This window comes from Stegodyphus dumicola, chromosome 7 (genome assembly GCF_044657685.1).
Source record: "Stegodyphus dumicola isolate Sdum_Otavi_A_Nest chromosome 7, ASM4465768v1".
Taxonomy (NCBI): domain Eukaryota; kingdom Metazoa; phylum Arthropoda; class Arachnida; order Araneae; family Eresidae; genus Stegodyphus; species Stegodyphus dumicola.
In genome coordinates this window covers 145,738,481-145,761,966 of record NC_140774.1, presented here as the reverse complement: position 1 = coordinate 145,761,966, position 23,486 = coordinate 145,738,481, and the positions used below count along the sequence as shown (strand labels likewise).

At 32.4% G+C, this 23,486-nt stretch overlaps 1 protein-coding gene across 2 annotated transcripts in view; it reads right to left on the bottom strand.

Annotated features, from left to right (window-relative positions):
* Positions 1-23,486, bottom strand: part of LOC118189561 (calcitonin gene-related peptide type 1 receptor-like) — a 501,544-nt gene that overhangs the window by 392,586 nt on the left and 85,472 nt on the right. The window lies entirely within an intron of this gene.

The following is a 23,486-nucleotide window of genomic DNA, read 5'->3' as shown; positions in this document are numbered from 1 at the left end:
ACTAATTATTTTAAGACAAGCTATCTCATATATTGCATGTATCTGGTTTTTTTAAGGCAGAAGTTTTTGTCCTGACGCTCCTCACAGAGCGTTCGAATCTAGTCACTCCGCCAGAGGGTGTTAGTGGAAACTAAAATTTAGTAAAACAAACGTAACAGTTAGTAATGACATTTTTATATTTATATTTGCCCTTTTAGAACAACCATGAAACTTTATTTTAAAATTACGCTCAGACACGTTCGCATTATTCATTATTAATGGCTCAGGTATCAATATTTATTACTTTACGTATGTTTAAACCTAAAACCAATAAATGAATAATGAGTTATAAAATTAGTCGAGAAGGTGTTGTAATATAGTGAAATACAGCAGCCATAAAGTCTACCGCATTATCTTCACGTGGCAAAAGGGCATAACTATGTCAAAGCGATCTGGACCAAAGTTTTCAGTGTTCATGAGTAAAAAGATGCAATGATTTTATAGTTCCTTAAAACTGCACAGATCTCAACATAATGTACTACAGTGATACCTTGATATACATCATTTATCTATTCTTGATGCTAGGACTAATATCAAACGATTTTTCCAATAAGAAACAAAGGGAACATAACTAATCCACTTTTATTAAAGCAAATCTTGTTATTTCTGTTATAGAAAGTCCGGCGGTCATACGAAATGACCGCTGTTCTAGATATTATAAATTGTAATTAAAATGATTTGTGCAAAGATGTCTGCTAATTGAAACTGAATTACCCAGGCCAGGCAGCAAGGACGCCCCTTTGCTTACTGCCCCACGGGGTTTCGTCCTTTTACTTGCTTAGTTGCTTAGTTGAGTGCAATGAAGGAAACTACTGGCGATACATTTCTTAAGAGCCCTTAAGAGCGCTGGTTCAATAAATAAAGGTGATTTAAATAATAAAATGTCATGTAAATAATAAAATTCACATGTCAAAGGTCTCTTTGTACACAGCATTTCTTGTTTAGATCTTTCCATCATTTTTAAGCTCGCCTTGCAGAGAACCATCCATTATTTTTAATTTTAAGTCCATTCTTTCACGAACTCTTGAACAGGCAAAATAAAGTTGACCGTGTCCAAATACAGGCTCAGGTAAAAAAATGCCAACACGCTTAAGCGTTTGGCCCTGAGACTTATTGATGGTCATAGCAAAGGCAAGTTTTACAGGAAATTGTCTACGTCTCAATTGAAACGGCAACCCTGTGAGGTGGCAACTTCACCCCATTGGCTAGTATAGTTACGCAAGCAATCAATAAACTATCGGCGACAAACAGACACTTAAGCCGCATATATATATGGGGTGAAGTAACATCATCTCCTCCGAAACGGCTGGCTCCCGGATTTAGCGAAGCACACCGTTGGATTTCGAAAGTCCGTGGCACGCCATTTTGACCATTCGCGTCTTCGTGGGACTTTAATTAGGCGAGACTTTAATTAACAACTAATTTCCCCCTACGTTTTCCCCACATTTTCCACTTTCTTTCTTGGGTTTTCCCAATTACAGGGATTTGGCTACGTGCCAAAGTCTTTTTCTCGAATATCTACGGAACGGCGCCGAATTGAAATTCGAGACGCTTATCTTCGGATTCCAAAAAATTCTCCGAATCCATTGATACCATTCTCATCTCCGTACGATTTTAATCGGCCGAGATATTAATTAAAAACTGTGAAAACGTTAATTTCTGCTCTTATTTTTCCGAGTGGAATCAATAAACTATCGGTGACACACACTTAAGCCGCATATATAAAATAAGATTTAGTACTAAAATGCAGTGGATGAAATATATAATGTGTACATAAATGAAGCAGTACACATGATACTGTGCGTAAATGCTGTTCTGCTTATCTAGATCAAAAGCAATTTTTCAACGTGCTCTAACATTTCTGATCTTTGTTTGGTAATCTATTTCACCTCTTCGCAACTTTAGCCGATTTAATAGCATTTTTGTTTTCTCAGTTGTGGACACTATTGTAATCATCATACAGTATGCAATAGTCAAGTTTCAGATATATACGCTACCTTCGTGCTTTTTAACGACATCTTTTTTCATATCCAAGGTGAACCTAACAATTTTCTTCGTTGCTTGACTCTTCTCGTTAACATTTTTACAACTCATTGTTACGGAACGTAAACGCATTCCCGCATAAAAACAAAAAAAAAACACTCAGAAATTCAGAGTTATGCGCGGATTGTTACTTAAATAATAACGATGCGCGTACTGAAATCGTGGGCAGTTGTAGTAGTATCTCGAAAGGGGTAAACAATTGTAGTGTATGAAATCGTGACTCATGAAATTCGAGTTATATTCCAAATAAATATCGCGTACCAAACAAAACGTTTCGCTACTAAATAGGACGTATACCGAGTTGGACGTATTTCAAAGTGGACGTATAATGATGTATTACTGTAACAGTTTCCTTTCTCTGTTTCCCAGTGAGAAAAACGTATAACCTACGAATAACTTCATCTCGTTACACGTTTTACTGTTCCTTTGCAGAAACAGCTTCTTAGAATGCTAGTTTTCATCAGTACTGATCTGAAGTATAAAAAAGTATTCTCTATAAAGTTTATTCTTAATACCATGAAGGAGGAGAGCGTGCAAGTCATTCTTTAGAAGGCGACAGAAAAGTCTGGTTTCGAGTTTTTGATTATGATTACTTATCGAATGGGAAGCATACTTTTACCAAGAACTTTCTGGCAAAAGTCACTTGTATCTACTTTACTACTATTATACTTAGATAAAATAACGAAAACCCCAATGCAGCCAGACATTTCGCCGGAATTTAAATTCGAACCGAACTAGCAATGTTTAATTGTCTTATCCGCTCAGGCACTAGCGAGCAAAAGTAAAGAAGAGGTTGGTCGAAATTATGTAACCTGTATTTTACTGCACTGCATTTCCCCCTCACCTAAAACAAGTCTCATCATTGTTTCAAAAACTTAGAAGCTGATAAGCAGTATAATACATAAAATCTGATTTAACATTTCAAAAAAATTCACTCCCCATTATAAGTCTGCCTAAAATCAAAATCAGGTTTTTAAATAATTATTCATCACTACGCAATATTTCTTTGAAATAAATAATGTTGTATATCATTTTCCTGTATTTCTTCTCTAAATCAGATTTAAAAGATTCAACATTTTTATAACATTTTCGACTCAAATCCTAGAAATGATTAATTTATGATTCAAATGAATGATCGCTTTCTCTTTGTTATTGAACGGTTGCAAGCATCAAATAAATAGGTAAATATTTCTTCCTTCTGATTTATCAAACGCTAAACTTGACAATTGTATCATTTGTATTGTTGACATAAATCTGTACGAAAAATATGAACAGGATATTTGGTTCCCCTAATCCGGATGCGAAAATCTTCAATAGCTATTTCCTGATAAACTACATTTTTTCTTCCACAGAATCTTGCATTTGCTAAATCCTCTTACTTCGGCTTAGTTCCCGCCAGTTCTATCAAATTCCGGTTCTTTAAGTTGCCACTCTCTGCCATTCTGTCAACATCTGATAAGTATTCGTCCTGTTCTACCTATTCGCTTTTGTTAAGTTAGGGTATTTATGTAGTGAATAGTAAGGCACACAAAACAGATAAAATAATTTACTATACAGTGTAAATGTACTTAATTCTTCAAATATAAAACTCTTTTGAAAATAAAAAAAAACATGAATATGTTTTTCGTATATTTTGCGAACATGTGAATTGAAGAAAAGTAGTTGTAAAGGTAAAATAGCATCTAAAATTTTCGTTTTTTAAAGTAATTTCTCTTTTTACAGGTAAAAACAGTTTTCCTCTATACCTATACATAAATATGTTCTTGTCTTATTAATTATTTATTAAGTATATAACAAAATATCAGTATTTTTTATTGCTGTATTGTTTACAGCGGAAATATAAAATCTGGCATCTATTAAAAAAGTTATGAATTTCGATCTTTTTTTTTAACTGTGGAAGGAAATTTTTTTATCACATATACTATTTATAATGAAAGTTTAAAAAGGCAGTAGAAATGTATGAAGTATAACTGTTGCAACCATGCAGTAAACGGAGTCAACTTAAAGTAATCAAATATTCTAACATCCCTTTTCTCTAGTAATTTATCCCTTTTCTCCACTAGAATTGATAAGAGATAATTCTACCAGTAAAAGGCCCAATAGTCCAAACGTAAATAGGTAAATTCAGAAGTTCAGCGAAGGTAAATTCAGAAGTTCCTGAGCTCATTCTCTAAATATTTACTCTAAGAATGTAAAACATTTTCGAAGGTAAATTCATTTGACCTTCAGTACAGCGATCATACAAATTATTAGTGGAACACCAAGGGAAAAAAAAGATTATCAGTGCACCTTGAATTTCACACAAGATGGGACGTGCCCATCAGTTGCCAACAAGTAAAATCTCTGAACACTGGTAGTTCACTCAGGCTCAAATTTCAGCTAAATAGTTCGCTTAATGAAAGATTGTCACCTTTCTTTGAGTCTAACCTAAAACAAAGTCCCTTAAAAAGTACCTTATGACCCAGATAGCCAAAAATACAACCCAGATAGCCAAAAATGCTTCAGTTGCCCTTTGACAGGACGCACAACAAACCAATCTAAAACATTTAAGTTATTTTTTATGAAGGGCGTTTTTTAGCGATAGTACTTCCAAATAATTCAAATAAAAACTGACTATAAACAAACTTCAGGCCTTGAGAAATTATCATCACTGTGAAGGAGAGTTAATAGCGAACCTCTTCCAAATTATCATTAGCTTAGGTTAAGCAGTTGCTTTTCTGGTATGCCAACTGTATTCGGTATCGTGGATTCTTCCTTTCACTGCGCATTCATGGGGACAATATGCTCGCTAACTTGGCAAATGCTGTACCTTAGTATTTGGCTAAAACTAATAGGATATTTTTCGCTTCATCTATATACCCTAGATCTTCTTGCAATTGTTAAATCAGGGGAGAGGCAATTATGCTCTCTGTCTGTAGGTCCCACTGGCAGTTTGGGGAACACAATTTGCTTGGCAATCGTCGGAACTAATGAAGTAACTAGAGAATTTTGGCTGGGCTGTTCGTAGCATTAGCTGGTTGCGACTCGGCTTTGTTTAGTTCTTCGTTAGTAGTTAACTCTATTCCGCGTCTATGGACAGCGGACTAATTGGCCTTGTTTGGATGTTGGGACCCTTTGGAGACTTCCTAGAAGTTTATTCTTTTCTTTGAGGAACTTCTATTTTTCCTGGAACCACTAACAGTTAAGACTGGAGTTTTTCCTTGCAGTAGGAAGTAGTCATAGGCTGGAAAAGATATGGGCCAACGACTTACTTACGGACTGTATTTCCAAGGATGCAAGGCTTAAGGTTTTAGCAACTAGCAGCCGTTAGATATTGTAGCTGACTTACATCGATTGCTCAGTAGAAATGCCCGTTAGTTCCGGATTTCCGACATATTGGTAGCGAGCTCAATTATAAAAAGAAAACTCAATTATAAAAAGAAGACGAGAAAAGAGGACCTACTCAACTTCCATGTTCTACTTCTGATGCTGAGAGGCCACGTGATGCATAGTTTAGGCCTAGCCTATGGTTTTTCAGGGTGGCGCCTAAGAAAAATGGCTCCTTTCCACTTCAAGATGGGGCCCACCAGCGGCCGAGCGGTAAAGTCGTTGAACATTGGTAGTTCAGTCAGAGGTTCGAATCCCGCGAACGGGCTGGATGCATGGGCGTTTTCGTGGTTTTCCCCATGTGTAACGTGTATACGAGCCAATTTCTCTTAGAAAGTCTTGCACGAAGGCATCTCTTCCCTTAGGCAGGTAGCCCTAGTGTGCTTTGCTATAATTAAATAAACTCAACCAAACCACTTCAAGATGTCCAGCAACCAAATAAATCATTTTTTCCTTTCTTTTGTGAAATAGCAAAACACATTATTTAATTAGTAGACTATAATTAATTTAGGATGAATAGTAATTTAGGAATTCAAATCTGTAAGAGACTTTAATTGTTCCAGTTTGGAATTACGTCTTTATCCTGTATCCTTTTTCTTCGGAAAAATATATTTGGGCTGAAAACTCCATCTAATTAAGAGTGTATTTTTTTAAAATTATTATTCGTAAATAAATATGTCTTATTATAAATTTTGAGGCCAAAATTTATAAAATAGGTAATTTATAACAAAAAATGTGAAAATAACCTGAGACTTAAAATTATTAATTTAAAATTTATATTATGATTTCCCTTGTGTATTGTAACTTACATATCGTTTCCTGAGCACGGTCCCGGAAATTAATGGAAAAATCACAACGCAAAGTCCTTCTACACAATTATGACCCCAAATAAATGCTTAAATGACTAGTTCTTACATTTTAATGATACTTTAAGTTTGTTCATGGTACTTTAAATTTGAAATATTCATTAAAATGTTTATTTGGTCTCATCACTTAACACTGCTGAATTGAAAATTTAAAACCTACAATATTACATTATCCAAAGTAATGAAGACACACCTGTGAGGAAGAGCCTTCAGCTGTTGAGGTAGATGCAGATGCGGTCTTAAAGGACAAAAAAAAAAAAAAAAAAAAAAAAAAAAAAAAACTGCCTAAACTAAAATTGTGTGTATAAGCAATACTTACAGAAATTCATTGCAGTTATTGCTGATTATTTTGCAATAATTACTATAAATAATGAAGATCTAGAGTAAAACATCCGTTCGGAAAGGACATTAGATATCTAATTTTTTATCGAACAGCTTATGAGAAAACAAATACAAAAATGTTTATGTTCGAACTGCAGAAATGTTTTATGTATTTAAAAATTAGCTTTAGTTGTACAACAGTCAAATTTTTTCATTTTTTATAACGAATAAAAAATTTTCCTAAACTAAGTGTCAGAACTGAAGAAGCGTGTAAAAAGCTAGATTTCATACTTTATGTAAAATGGATTCTTTTTCTTTAATAAAAATACGAAAGCATGTATCTTTCGGTTTATTTAAAACATATTTTAATTGGAAATATATGTTTACAACCGAGGTTTCAAACATAAAGGCTCGATGCACTACGGACGCGATATATATGTATATACACATTACTCTTGCACATCCTTAAGTTTTAGACATGCGCGTAGTTAAACAGAGTGTTTATCAGGGCTTCAGCAGCAGCTGTTCCTGATAGTCATAGCATGATTTGGAACGAACAGTAAATCATTTTATTTTGCTGTTTGAACATTTCAGCAGTAGCAAAGTAATTTACTTTATATATATGTCTCAGCAGTAATCCATTTATTTGGGTAATCATTCACATAGCTGAAACTCTCATCAATAAAAATATGCTAAATTGTTACTACCAGTTCAAGCGAAATACTTAAATTGAAAGAAAACATTAGTAATTTTAGCGAACTTCTTTATATCAAAAGTACGTTTTCTGAAAGAGAAATTCGACCCGTTAGTCAAAATCAATTTAATTCGGGATTGTACAGCAAACGTACATGTGAACGAGTTTCCGTAAAGTTTTAAGCCTAAAAAGAATATAGGTACGTAGATTCAAATATGCTCGACCTCAAGCATTTAAAAATTGCTTGTCAATAAATTCCGCTAGCGTACTGATAGTCAGAATAATAAATGAATATATTTGAAAACTGCACTGGTGAAGTCATCTACGTTCATTTTCGGCTCTTTATTACATGAAATTATGAGCTTGTTTGTTCAAAAATGTAATTTTAACTAAAAGAATGCATTAATCTCAACAAAGAATTACAACACTTGGGTTATATACAATTTTATTTGCCTCCTTCTTACTCTATAGGGAAAGAATTGGCCAAACAATTTCGCATGTGTGGAAAATCCGTAGAAGATGATTCTCACAAAGGTCACCCATTGGAGGTACTGACATAAGAAAATGTTGCTTGTGGTCAGAAGGAAATATATGAATTGATGGTCATTAGGAAATAAAGGCTTATGTTAAATATTGAATGACAGGAGATTAAATTTCAAGATCATTGTAACGCTGAATCTATCTAAATAAGTGTTTTGAGTATTCTGCCTGAGCATCTTCCCGTCAACACTCTGCAAGATAGACACCCTGATTTCTTTCAGCAATTCAAAAACAGCAACTGGTCAATGCAATTCAGAAACAGAAGTGTGACTTTAAGGAGCTTACATCCCTCACCTTTGCAATCAAGTAACTACTATTTATTCTCCAAACTGAAATCTGACTGTCATGGAGAAAGATTTAATGATCCCATGAAAGAAGCATTTATGAAACATCTTGAGAATAAAACTTCAGATTACTTTTCAGTGGTATTTATTTCTCATTAAATGATATGAGAATTATATCAAGGTACAAAAAGGTCACATTAAAATTAAAATATTAAAATTTAGTCTCTTTCTTTCAAACGTTAAGCCTGAAATGTTAGGACCTACTAATGTAAGAGTACTTTAACATGGACACGCACGTAAAGCAATCACTCTTAATGACAGATAGTTTCTTGCCTATATTACGATAGGTATTATTCTATTCAGCGAAGTTCGCTCGAGTTTGAATACCGAATTCGAGACTATTGCATTAAATTAATTTTTAGTTTTATGGTAAATATGTCGCTTCTAAATTAAATATTTTGTGTAGCACACGTTTAGTATGCATATAACACGATTATTCAAGACGGGCTGAAAGAAAACAATTTTAATAAACTTTAACATGTCGAATATATTTTTCGGAAATGATATTTTTATTTTAATGTATACGTAACGCTAAACATTTTAAGAAAGCGTAAAATCTTTTTTCGGGCTGTTCTACATAATTCAATCTTCACATTTTTCCCTGAACAGATCTTTAAAAATTTTTCATCTCGAAGATAAACTTAACGAAATTTTCTTTTGAATTCCTTGTTTCTTTTGTTTGAACAGACATTTTTTTATTTCTATTCAAAAACTAAAATTTTAGCGTAAATTTAGACTTTCTTAAGGGAATTTTAGTGAGAAAATTTAATTTCGCAATTTTTGTTTTAGCTATCATTCGCTGATATATTTAGGCTTATCTATATATTTTCAGATTCCACATCAATCAAATCAGTTTAAGAACCTCTTTTAATTCAATATTTTGGAAATATTCTCATTTATCAGGTCATGAAATTTTCCAGCCTTAGAGATTTATTAGAAAATTTTATCACATCGTTTCTGCCCTCGGATTATTATGTTCCTATGATCTATTACTTTAAAATAATGCACTTCAAGTTCGTTACAACCTTCCTGCCTTTTACGATCAGTGTCACCATCACAACACAGAAAGAAGCAGAGGATTCTAATAAATTAGAAGATTCTGCAGCAGTCATTACCATAGTTATAAGTAAAGCCAAATGGAGACATGACCTTGAAGTACTTGTTCTAAAGTAGCTGCCTCTAATAATAGATAACCAGAGTGAATTGACTGTGACCGTGTGTTTTCCGCATGCATATAATTCTGTAGATTTCTTGAAGCAGAAAGATGTGATGCTGATTGAGAAATGAAAATGTTTTATGCTTTCAAGAATTCGATAAATTCAGATATGAATATTTTAAGAAATTGAATCAAAGATTGCCTGCCGTTTATAGGCTTTAAATGTAGCTTTCCTTACTTATTCCAGTGTGTGTACTAATGACGTTTATATTAGTGGAAGAAACATTATTTTAAAGGTTTAATGGTTAAACTTTTACTACAGTTGGAGAAATTATCCCTTAGTAAAAATTAATATTTCCTTTATTTTCGTATTAATCCCTAAGTACATGGCTCAACGGTTTACCTCTGGTATTTTAAATTCTCTTCGCGTTTTCCAAAAAGTATAAACTTTCAGTTAACGCACCTAAAGTATGTAACATGTATTAATATTATACATTAATAATCTAATTTCCTTTTTAAATAGTTTAGAAGTCGTAAAAGATGTTCTACATAGCTGCGTTACTACTTTCCATAATGTTTATGTTTTACATTTGCGAAATTTGCTGCGTTATTTTGAATTTAAGTTACGTGAAATTTAAAACATAAATTTTCGCTGAAAACTATTAAACTATCAATATAGTTTTAATGGTTCTTTTTCGTCGGGAGTTTTACTGTATTTGATCTTAACTGCGTGACTTTCTGTTCCAGAATTTGAGAATTAATCGCCTACTTTTATTTCTGAGAAGTTATTTCCGCAGCTAACTGTTTATAATAATAATGTACAAAGTTGAAACTAATGCTTGGCCTTCGACTTTTTTTCCTTTGAAAATTTTGGTCGAAAGTGATAAATGTATTTTATAATTTCTACAAATGAAAAACGAAGATCATATAAGAGTGTATTGTGAATTAATTTTTACCAATGATTCATAATACATAATTCATGTCATTTTTATGTTATATCTGTAAGCCTTCAAAGGCATAGCTCATGACAAAGTTACACTGGGTAGCTAAATACAGTTTCCGCATACTTAGGAAGTCAATATCGCATAAAAATTGAGCCACTTTAATTGAAAGAATGGCGTTATACACCTGGATACCTGGGTTGCAAATCTTTACTCCAAATCAAGAACGTTTGTATAAACGTATATGTATTATAATAGTTGAAACTTTAACTTAAGATGTATATAACTCATGAAAAGATAAAATATCTAGAGACGGTCAGACGCGATTACAATTCATTTTCACTGCAGCTCTCGAGCTGATTAGGGTAAACAGTGGATAGAATATAGTTCTGATCTTATAGCACAGTTCAAACAAATGGTGCTAATAATTAGAAGAGCATAAAAAAAAGAAAAGAAAAAAAGAACAAAAAAGTCGGAAAGCTTTCAGATTTTAATTACGCGTTTTTAATTTTTTTTTAATAATTAGAAAAGCATTAAAAAAAGAACAAAAGAACAAAAAAGTCTGAAAGTTTTCAGATTTTAATTACGCCCAAAGGGGCGTTTTTTTAACGTTTTTGTGTGTTACTTTTTATTAAATATCATGTTCTTCGCACTTAAACCGTAAAATTCAGTTCAACAGCGATATCGCAAAATAATTTTAAAATGATCTTGCGCGCCGGAGATACTTTTTATTTACAGTGTTGCAATTCATCGCTTTCAAATCGTTGAGTTTGTTGAAAAAATTCTTTACTGTCTGACAAAATGTGAAATAGATAATAAAACAAATTCCAAATTAGGGCTGCCAGATGCCCATAATTGGTGGAGGATGGCGTTATTCAAAAGTTGATGCTCTAGGTCCGTTGCTTTATCACAATGCGAGAAACATACATATATTTACGCAAATTCTTTATTATTTAATTTCTTTAAATATAATACAGGGCTGTAATATTTAATGGCAATAGTTTGAAAAGTGAATCAACGCAAAATGTCAAAACGAAATTAATAGCCCTTTGGGCTAAAGAGAAAAGATCTGAAAGATTTCAGATTTTGAACAGTTGCCTGAAAGGTTTAAGGTTTTTTACTTTCTCGGTGAGCTTGCAGTCTACCCAGTCAGCTATTGTACTAACTTCTACACAACCCTTTTTCTTCATCTTTTTAACTTTATTACTAAGTATCGTTTTATTAGCACTTAAACCATAATTCGAAAGCATAATCACAAAATTTTAAATGCATCATAGCAACATAATGTTTAGATTTCCCAATGCAATGTTAAGTACTGCTATACGTATATTTTTTTCTAGTGCTATTTTTTATCTATTCACCAGCGGCCGAGCGGTAAAGTCCCTGAACACTGGTAGTTCGGTCTGAGGTTCGAAACCCACGAACGGGCTGGCTGCATGAGTGTTTTCGTGGTTTTCCCCATGTGTAATGTGTATACGAGCCAGTTTCCCTTAAAAATTCCTCCACGGAGGCGTCCCTTCCCTTAGGCGAGATAGCCCTCGAGGCTTTGCCGTAATTAAATAACCTAACCTATTCATTATAGCCATGATCAGTTTTCTTAGTAAGATGACTTAGACTTGTTTTTGTTTTTTATTAACACTTTGTGTGTTAACATTTGATATTTGTTAAATATCACATTCTTCACACTTACGCCACATTAAGTCATTTCCACAGCAAAATCAAAAAATATTTATAAACAGTACAGCTTTAGAATTTTCGATAGTTTGTCTGGCGCGCTGGAGAAAAAAATTTTTTTTTCCATGCCGTGTTGCCATTGCTGGTTTTCAAATCGTTGAATTGTTAAACAAAGGATCTTCTTATTTCCAGTTGGATATGTTCATCAGTTATCGCCAGAGCACGCCACTAAGGAAATGCGATAGTTCGTAACTTTTTTTCTATTTATAGAATGTCTGGGGAGAGGCATCAGATTTAATTGACCAAATCTAATTGATGATTGGGAAAGTGGGAACGCAGCAACGAACAGAGTGAATAATTATCATCCATCACATTTTAGTTGGAGTACCATACTAAATTTTTCGAATATAAAATGTTCTAATACAAAAATGGCGTACAGAAAATGTTTTGGTTAAGTAGCCGTTTGCGCAGCCAGACGCCAAATGTTGTTATTATTATAATATACACACGCACATATATGTATACATGTATAATGATTCTAGCTAATGTAATTTTATGGATGCAGTTTAGTAATTAATAACAATGGAAAAGAATTTGCGTTTATTGCTTTTAATTCATTTAGTTTGTTAATTAATAACAGAATAAATTTGAAAAAATTAAATATCTTACGCTTTTGTGAACGCCAACACACTGCCACATGAATAGCGGCAACATATTTCTGCATTTGGCAACAAATCGTTGATTTTGTTGATTAAATTCGAAAGATAAATATATTGCGTTTTGTCGAGTGGCAAAACACTTCTTTTATATCGCTGAGTTTTCTGACTAAATCTGAAATATATGCATCCTTCCGAGTGGCAACACAAGTCTTATAAATCGGAGATATTTTTTAATCTAAGCCGTCTTAAATTCGTACGAAATAAATAAAAAAAAATTTTGAAATTCGGAAATTAGAGTTTCGAGGTTTGGATGAATGACTACGTGTGTTCAAAATTTTTACTTCTAGATGCCACCGTCTTTCTAAAATACGAGGAAAATGCATACAAACGTCAGTAGAGATACTCAATTTTTCGAACAAAGAAACATGAAGAATCAGCCGTGTCATGTCTGGAATTTGAGTTATGGATCTTTTTTCCATTTCTGGGCTTGCTAACCGGTTATATAATCAAAGAATATATATGAAGGAGTGCGATATTTTTTTTACAAAATAATCTTTAAATATATAAAACTTTAAGCATGTTTCAAAAAATACTTATTATGAATTATTAGTCTTAATACATTTCATTAACATTCAGTAATTGTCTAGTATTAAGGCACTACATACAGTCGAAACAGATTTCAGATTTTAAAATATTGCAAATGATTTCGTATGCAAGAAAGATGAAAAAGGTTTTTTGAATTTTACTAGTCCACTAAATCTAAATTTTTCATGCAGATTTCCAAAAAAAAAAAAAGAAAAATTACTCTATTATATTTTCTTTCTAAAGTTAATAATGTTCTTTTTAATATGAAATTACTTAGGAATTTCTGACAACTTTCAGCAAAAGTGAAAGAAGTTTAAAGTTTTCTGATTGTTTAAGTTTTCTTTTAGAAAGGTTAAAGACAAAAGAAAAATTCGGGAAATATTTTCTAAGATATTTCTAGCTTAAAATTATTAAATTTAATAACTTTCAATTTTATATGGTTTCAACCAAACTTCCTAACGAGGAAAAACTTTATTTTATTCTTTTCCACTCCAAATAACTTTATTATTAAAGGTATTAAAAGTTAAGAAAATTCTAAAACGTTTGCAAAAGGTTTCTATGGAATTAATATTTAATAAAAAGTATTATCTTTAATAAAAGGGAATTGGTGTTTAATGAAAAAATGGTTCTGGAAGAAGGAAATTAGTACTTAATCATCAAGAAGTATAATTAGCATAAAATATAATATTTAAATTCCAGGAAGAAGCAGCTGCGCCCACAAAAAATGTTCTGTTTTCAAACATTCTAGAATAAACGTTTTAGACCATTATGTAGATGAAATATTTTAAATATTTTGCTGTTTAAATTATTGTACCTTATGTTCACATTTAGTTATTCAACGAACGTAAATTATACATAAAAATTATAATAACACTCTCCCGTATTCCAAGTACTTTAAAATTACAATGCATTAATTCAACACATTAATAATAAAGTGTTTTAAAATCAACAACAAAAATCTGATGTGGACATCACGTGACTCGCTTGTATGGACCATTAAATCATACACATTTTTTGCTGCATTTAAATTTATTTCCCCGAATATTATTGGAGATATATTTCTCATTCGATTAATTCAGTACTCACATCGCGGCAAAGCAAAAATGCGAAAAACCTCAAAACATAAAACACCAAATACAGTTAAAACAATTTAAAAAAAACAATTTTTACAATTAAAATTAGAGTTTCTAACCAAAAACAAGCAATTAGGCCAGCGGTCAAAAAGGCAGATTTGTCGATGAAATTTTTTTTTCTAGTTCCAAGGGGCTTTGTCCCGGAAGGACTATTGTTTTCGTTTTGCGATTTTGCGTTGAATCACTATAAACGGCGAATCACTTTTCAAACTATTGTCATCAAATGTTAGAGTCCTGCATTATATTTTAAGAAATTAAATAATGAGAAATCTGCATAAATGTATGCATATTTCTCTCATTGTGATAAAACAGCGGTACATAGAGCCACCGAATTTTGAATGACGTAATCCTCCTACGAATATGGGCATGTGGAAGACCAAATTTGAAATTTGGAATTTATTTTATTATCGATTTCATATTTTGTAAAACTTTAACGAATTTTTGAGTAACAAACTCAACGATTTAAAAGCGAGCAATGGCAGCACTCTACGGGGGGGGGGAGAGCTTTTTATCTCCAGCGCAGAACTGGTATCGGAAATTCTAAAGATATGCACATTTTAAAATTATTTTGTGGCATTGCTATTAGACTGAATTTTATGTTTTAAGTGCAAAGAATGTGATATTTAATAAATAAAGGTAACACAGAAGACGTTAAAAATGCTTCTTTAGACGTAATTTAAAATCTTTTTTTTTTTTTTTTTTAAAGGTTTAATTTTGTCTTACTCCGCACAAAGACATTGAAGGTGCAGAAACTAAATTAATTCTTTATTCTATTGAGTTTAAAATGTAAACAAATGGAGATTCGTTAGGCTTAACTCGCCACTATTCTATACCTACTGCATGTAGATTAAAGAAAGGCATAAAAAACTTAATTAAAACATAAAACAACATAACTGAATCACTTTTAAAGAAAAAATGCACAATTTACCGACATATAAGAATGAAAACACTTAGATCACCAAACCAGACAACAAAGTGGGAATATATATAAAGAGAGAGCTATACGACTGGTGCAGCCGATTGCAACGAAAGATGGAGGTACACAACTACATGTTATAGCAGTCTCTTATGCATAATTCCAACGCTCTATGACTAATTGTTCTTGAGTTATGTGAAATGCATACAAAGAACGTACATACAAAATCAAGAAAAAATCTTTTTTCAATCCATTTTACAATTCTATTTGGTAAAAACAGTCCTTTATTCTGTCCGTAGGAACAGATGTCAAGCAAAACCATTGTTCAAATAGTTTCCAGAGCGGTTAAAATATATATATCGTTGAAATATGATACCCGAAATTTTTTTGCGATTATAATACTCCCTTTACGTCGTCCAAGGAGGTTAAAAAGGAATTTTTTAAATGCTAATTATGAAATAAAGTTTTTAAATATTTTATAATGCTATGAAGAAATTTTACGATAAATAACTCTCAAAAAGCCTGAAGATATTGTTCTAAAGTAACGGTATTATCTTCTATAAAAATCATTCGCGTGATCAAAAACAACAAAATTATATATTCAAAGAACTATGCTACATGAAATAAAATTATCAGCATACCTTAATACTGGATGCCTGGAATATCATTAACTATCGCAAACAATCAGTATAGACAAAAAGAGAATCAACTTGTTCCTTCCAAAATTTAATGCAAATTTAGGTTTTTCAAGATCAAAATAAAATTTCAAAACATTTTCATACTCTGAGCTCACCTGCCTCTCTAAATATTTGCCGAACATTACTGAACCTTTCCTACGCGGTTCTTCTCTTACATTGTTTCATAATAGACGTCTAATAATCCAGAAAATTTCACAATTTTTGTTCTTTCGGTGGAAATAACAAGAAATTTCAGAAATTTTTAATTCTTCAGTTCTTCTAGTGTGTGCACTGCGAATAATAAATATTGCCAATATCGTCAGAATACCGTATTTTTTAAATTACGCAACTATATTCGAGCTAAATTTGAAATTTCAATTAAATGTTCTTTAATATGTATTATTTCCAAATACATTGTAATACACAGAAAAGTCTTCGACATATTTTTGAATCATGTTCCTTAAACTGTGGTAAAAGTTACATAATAAAATCTATGAATAAAGCTAAACTATTATAGGTAGCTCTTCTAAATCTAAGTGAATGATGAGAAAACTGTTACTGGATACTAACATGCGGAATTCACTGAAACTGTCGAGGAGTGCTTTCTAAACGAAATTAGCTCATATCTTCGTTACACACAATGAAAACCACAAAGCACAATCATGCAGCGAGCCTGGGATTGAACCGAGGTCGAACTCCCCATAGTCAGAGGCATAAACCACTCAATGAACAGTGGAGGCCTAATATTAGGCGGAGTAGAGTGAGTCGGTGACGATGTTCGGAGGCGTAAACAATAGTATCAAGTAGATTAGTTTCGTTTTTGGTTTTAATTTGCAGTCTACTAGTAATCTCTACATATAATAAAAGAGTCTGTGTGTCTTTCGTTCGTGCTTGCGCGTAAGCTAGTGGACCCAGGGCTTTGAAATTTAGTATATAGGTACATCTAGATAAGAGCCAGTGGACCTCGAAGCGATTTTTTCAAAATTCGAATCATATTTTTTTTTAATTTATTTTTTCGATTTTATCGGATCATTTTGAATAGTTTCATTCTTTTAGAGATGTGGTTTTGGCAACAGTTTTCCTTCAATGCTTTGTATATTGGACTGTTGAAAATATGAGATAAAATGCTGCTTGTTTTCTTTTGATTTTTTGAACACGCAACACGCACATCGCGATCTTCTTATTTTGACGCGCATGTGTCTCGCGAGGAACAACAGAAAGAATTTCCTTTTCTTTTTACCCTCACTCTTTATTATCTAATGGCAAAGAGGTTTGTATATTTTGAATTATGTCATCCACAAAGCACAATTTTGATTGGTTATTGCTTTCTGATGATAGTTTCATTCTTTTAGAAATGTGGTTTTGGCAACAGTTTTTCATTCACTGCTTTGGTTACTGAACTGCTGACTGTTTTCGCTGGAAAATATAAGACTTATTGCTTATTTGATTGTAATTTTTTATATTATGTTTTAATTACATATAGTTTTAATTATATAAAAGGTTTTGCATGAAGTTTGTGGGAAACAAAGTTTTTAACTTCCTTTATACCGTCAATTCAGAAGTCAAACAACAAAAATCAGCGTTATATTTTCAAATTTTCACATGACTAGCTTCGATGGTTTTACCGAACTATCAACCTCAGCTGCAAAAGTGCAAATGAACGAGATAAGGTACAATGACCAGACGCTGATTTTTGTTGTTTGAGTTCTGAATTGATAGTTTTTCGGCGTGTTACAGTATCTTCCTTTATAATATTTGAATTCTTAAGATTTTGCAACGGGAAGTTGATTAATTTATTTATTAGGATAATTAATATTTGTATTAAGGGATATTGCTTATTTCATTGTAATTTTGTTATGTGTAATACAGGTTTTTATTTTTAATTTGTGAGGGTTTTTTAAAATTTTTTTTATAAAATTCTGCGCAATTTTTAAATTTAACGTTTAGTAGTCCCTTTAGGCATTTTCGCGGTACATTTAATATCCAAACGCTGGCCGCGTAGCTACTAGTAGCTTATAAATCTTTACTTCAGATTGTATTTTTGTCTTACTGAAACTTTAGTTAATTTAACTGTAATTCTTTTAATCACGAGAAGATAAGTCAGTATAAATTAATCTAAGTTAAGCTTAACCTTTCAATATTATTGAAAAAATGTAAGTGATCGATTGCTTTAAGAACTTATATTGCTCTGCTGAGACATTTTTTGCTGATGCCGTATCAGAGATTGAATATATCTTGTCAGCATTAAATTTTTATTCTAAACAATCAGATGATTGAATAGTGCAGCTAACATATTCTTTATATCACAGCTATGCATATTCTTGTGAAAGTACTGAAATATTTCTGTCATTTCTATGTCTTTATAAAAACATATTGTCGTTACATAATCCAAATGACAGAATGTCATTCTTCTACAGGAGAGCTTTCTTTCCTCTTTATCGCTACACACAAACATGACATTGCGTGGATTCAAATGATAGATAAAAGATTACGAATATATATCTCATGTCACTTAGTAATCATCGGATTGTGGTAGAAGTAGATATGTATGGCATGATGGATTTATCCTCCGCAATGTTACTGTACAGATATAGTTGATCATATCCTAATTTCTAAATCACTCGTATAATCTAAAGTTGCAAGCTGAAGTTGCTTGCCGTAAATCATTCTTTTTAAGTTGCCGTGCTATGAAACTCAATCTGTAATTTATCCCACTCAAATTATACCATCTATTATTATTATTATTATTATTATTATTATTATTATCATTATTATTATTATTATTATTATTATTATTATTATCCCGTTCTCTCTGCCGTGAAGAAAATGTTTAAGTAAGTTTTACTTAAGCTTATATTCGCAATAGAAAGAAATTGATTACAATTTGAAATCACATAAAATCTATATTATCATTTATAAAAGTTGCTTGTATCATGTTGTTAAATGTGGAAAACGTTGTAAATGCCCCTGCGCCGCGAGTATGTATGAACAAAAATTTTCAATTTTTGGATAGTGTGAAGAGGTGTGGCGAAAGAAAATTTAACCAGGTATTAAAGTAAATTTCACTAATTTTGTATACTTTGATTCATGGAGTATTAGTAGGAAATAAAGTATTAAGTTTACTTGAGACAACATGACAACAAGAACCATCGATGACGAGTAATGATAAAATTATTCTCAACGTCTGCAGCTAGTTACTCGAGCAGTGAATATTGTTGTGGTCTTAGATATGTCAAGAAAAATCTTTATAAGGTATTTCTACCACCTTCCTAGCATGCCTTCGTGGTGTAGTGGTTCTGCTCCAGCTTCCAAAAATCCTAATGTCTGTAGAGTGGCGCCCGAACTGAAAAGGGTGCTGTATGATGATTCTCCTGACCCAGGATTTGGCAATTGGGTCCCCTAAAAACCCCAGTCGAACTTTAAAAGGGGATATATAAGGTATTTCTAACGCCTTCCTAGCATGCCTTCGTGGTGTAGTGGTTCTGCACGCTGGGCCCGGTATTCCAGAGGTCCGTGGTTCGATTCCCGGCGAAGGCGATTGCTAGTTTTTCATCTCTCCAGCTTCCAAAAATCCTAATGTCTCTACAGCTTCATTCTATTTCTTCGACATTTCCTATCTTCAAAGTAATTCAGATAATGCAAAATCATTTTGTATCATATGTGAAATACTCAAGGGTTTTAAAATGATTATCATAGATCCAACACTGAGAGACTTTATAACGTCTATATGTGTCACTTGAGAATTCATCCCTGAAAGTTCGTCATGGCGATGATAATTTGGGGAACGCCTGACAAACAGTATCGAAATATCTAAACAAAATAGCAGTAACAGATTTATTGACATACGAGGAATTAATAACAATACCTAGTGAAATAGAATGAGTTTTAAACAACAGACCATTAATTTGCGAGTGTAATGAGTTAAATGGACCTCGCATCTCACATCATCGCATTTCTTACTTCCAGGGCGCGAAGATGTCAATTTTCCTTTTAAATTTTACAGAAGTTTTCAACAAAGCTTCCGATTGAGAGACTCTAGCAAGACGGAAACTCTATCAGCCAAGCCTTCTTAATAAAATATGGTCTAAATAGAAAGCGAAATATTAACTGTGATTGAAGATAACTCATCACTTTTCAAAGCCAAACAAGGATAATACAATTTGTGTCATATTTGTAGAGTTTAGCATCACACTTTGATATTATGTAATGTGTAGGTAGATACTTCAAATCCATAATTCATAAACCATGAACAGATGCGCATCTTAACACTACCTGATAGAGTGATGGATCGAATGTGTTTCACTGTATTGAACAGATATACGCAAAGTTTCAATTTCTCATGCAAAGTGTTATTAGTTTGAAAATTTTAAACTTCAAAAAATATATTCTAATACTTTCACTACGTGGTAAAATTTGTATCCTCAGAAAATCATTTCTTGTCGAAACAGGAAACTGTTGGCTCTACACTCAGCGCAAGACAAACCATCTTTCAGCCTTTGCAGCATCGCCATATGGCTAATGAAATTCTACGCTTGAGGAATTGAATTTACTAATAATACACATAACGCTACTAATGTACCTTCACTTTTGCATCGAATTACTTGCAGTGCATTATATATAAATATGCGTATACAGTGGAACCCTGATCCACAAAGGCCTTGGATCCCGACCTAATCGGTTCAAGAAAACATTTCTAAACGAAAAAAAAAACTTTCAGCATTGTTTTGAAATAGTATTAACAAGCTGGCCATAAATGATACTCAAAAATGCAGTTAATACAGTGGAGGAAATGTCTTCAGAAGGAGACAGAAGTGAGATATTCCTAGGTATTTGAACAGCGAAATTCGTGCAAAATGGGGTAACGTGCAAAGATTCATAGAATATTACAACCCTGATAAAGCAGTAGTAAACAGTATCATAAATATTTTTAGTGACAATGTCTTGTCTTGCCTTAGGATCATTTTGAAGCATAGACAGATACAAAATTTTAAGGAGAGAAAGGCTCAGCGGTGTTCAGAGAAAAAGGAACGATTATGATGTGGTCAGCCCATGACCTTCCGCCAATTCCGCATTTTATATGACAATAAGCTTTAAGTAAACTTTCAAGTGATTTTTACTTAAAGCTCGTTGCTATTTAAAGCATGAAACTGGTTGATAGTTTGTAAATAAAATCTAGATGTTTTCAAATATTATGGCTCAATGACTATAAATACTACTCTTTTTTCATTATTCTATTCTCCCATATAATGGAAAATGATAACTATACGTGCTCATGTACACATCAGTTTTCCTGCTTTCATTTGAAAACATCGCATCAAACGTAGTATATCTTCTGATCATATAGTGTTTTGAATTTACAAATGAATGACAACAAAGACAAATTTAAAAGCAGCATATTTTTATAGAATATATAGAATTTCCCGATTGAGGGTTAAATGCTTGCCATACACGTTTTTTTGTATACTGTAATATGAAAATCTAAATGAGCGAAGCTTTCTCGGAAAATTAAGGATACTGTATAACATTGACTAAATAGCTATCTCGTTAAATTGATGAGCTATCGCAAGTTGGCGACGGTTTTGGTGATTAATTTTTGTCACCAAATTTGATAGCCAAAATATCGCGAAACGTCGCCAAACTTGGCGAATATTTGATGGCATTTGGTGCCTGTATAACTGTAATCGGTATTGTAACTAATAACTGTAATTGATGCTATATGTAGCTGTAACCGTATCTGGCAGGTATAAGCCTTCCGTATAATTTGGGAAGTGGAAAGTACTGGATATTTCTCGACGACAGGGAGAAAACTACATAAGAACTGAAAGAACCTTATTTTCTGAGTAGTTGTTAGTTCAGAGCGACTTCGGTGTATTGAAATATCCGTGAGGGTTTCTTCTTTTAGTTGCGATTTGCATTGCGTTGTGTTTAGCATTCTTATTGGTTTGAAGTGTAAATTTTGATTGCACTGTATGATACTGTGAAGAGCTGTACTGCTGTGTGATACTGAAGTGTGATACTGTGAAGAGCTGTGTATTATTGTGGAAAGTTCTAAAACTGTGAAATGCTTCTTTGAATAAAATAAATTTTATTAAGCTATCATAAATTCTGTGTGCATTCAATCTACGAACCCGCACGCATGTAGCAATTCTAAAACTGGAAAGTTTTGCATTATATTTTCGTGCAGTTTTTTATTAATAACTGTTATTTTCTTCAAGTAAAACACCTCTTCCGCTTGTTCATTGAAAGCTGTTCAGTTAGAGTACCACTTCCGTTTGCACAATTTTATCCAATATAAAAACACTCTTTACATGAATGAAGAAAGCTTTAATACTACAAATAGAAATTTTGGGAAATTTCATATAAAAATTATCGCGAGATAAAAAAAAAAATGTCATACACATGCACACACTCCGAAAGACGTCAATAGCTAAAACGAGCTACGGGAACAAAAATTCGTGCTTATTCACTGAAAACTCACTATTGAATTTTTGTACCGAAAACATTACATCCGTTACACATATATATTATATAGATTGAAGGGCGGTAAAAAATTGAGAAAGGCAACAGCTGCTTAATATTTTACGCAATAAGATTTCCCCTTCAAAACAATAACATTTTGCACTCTTGACTCCTTCAGCTTTTTCTCCTTATGTTGTCAACTGTAGAGAAGCAATAAAATTTAATTCAAAGTTTCCTATTTTTTATGTATTTATTATTGCGTTAAACACTGTGTATATGTTAGATTTAATGAATTCCATTATTTTTGGATTGCAATTGACACACAGAACGTTTTTCTATGCAATCATTTGGGATCTGATAATTCACTTCACATTAATTCCTGTTGTAAAAAATTGTTTTGGTTTATGAATATTTCAGACGACAAACTATCTCCAGAAACGAATTAAGTTCGTCAGAGAAGATTTCGCTGTAATGTTTCTTGTTGCGAATTAATAAAAGTAAATATTTTTCATCAAATAAAATTAAATGCAAAAGGGTTTCGATTGAAAAAGCTTCGGTTTTTTCCCGCCTTTCCGCCCTGAAATGGTTAAGAACTAAAATACTAAGAGGATATACAACACCTTCGGAATTAACTTTAAAATAATAGAGGGAGAAACCTTACAGTCGCTGCGATAATATAAAAATTCATACCACCACTTCCTTTTAGTTTAGATGTGGATAAAAGCATACTTAAGAGGAGAATTTAGTAATTCATAAATTATGCAATGAAAAAAATATTGTATTTATCACATGCATTATATAAAGTAATATTTATAGAAGAATGCAGGTGAAAAATACAGATAAATAAATTTTTATATTTTTCATGTTCCTCGTTTCATGGCCAAGCTCATTTGTTACACCGAATATAATAAAACAAATTCTGTATCATTGATTTGCTGCAACATTGCTGCTGCCGTGCTTCTGACATTTAATTATAACCGACAAGATTTTATCGCTAACTTTAAATCAATAGCACGTTTTCAAAGTGTTTAAAAAATGTGATTTAGATGGAAAAGAAATCTGAAATCTTTAGT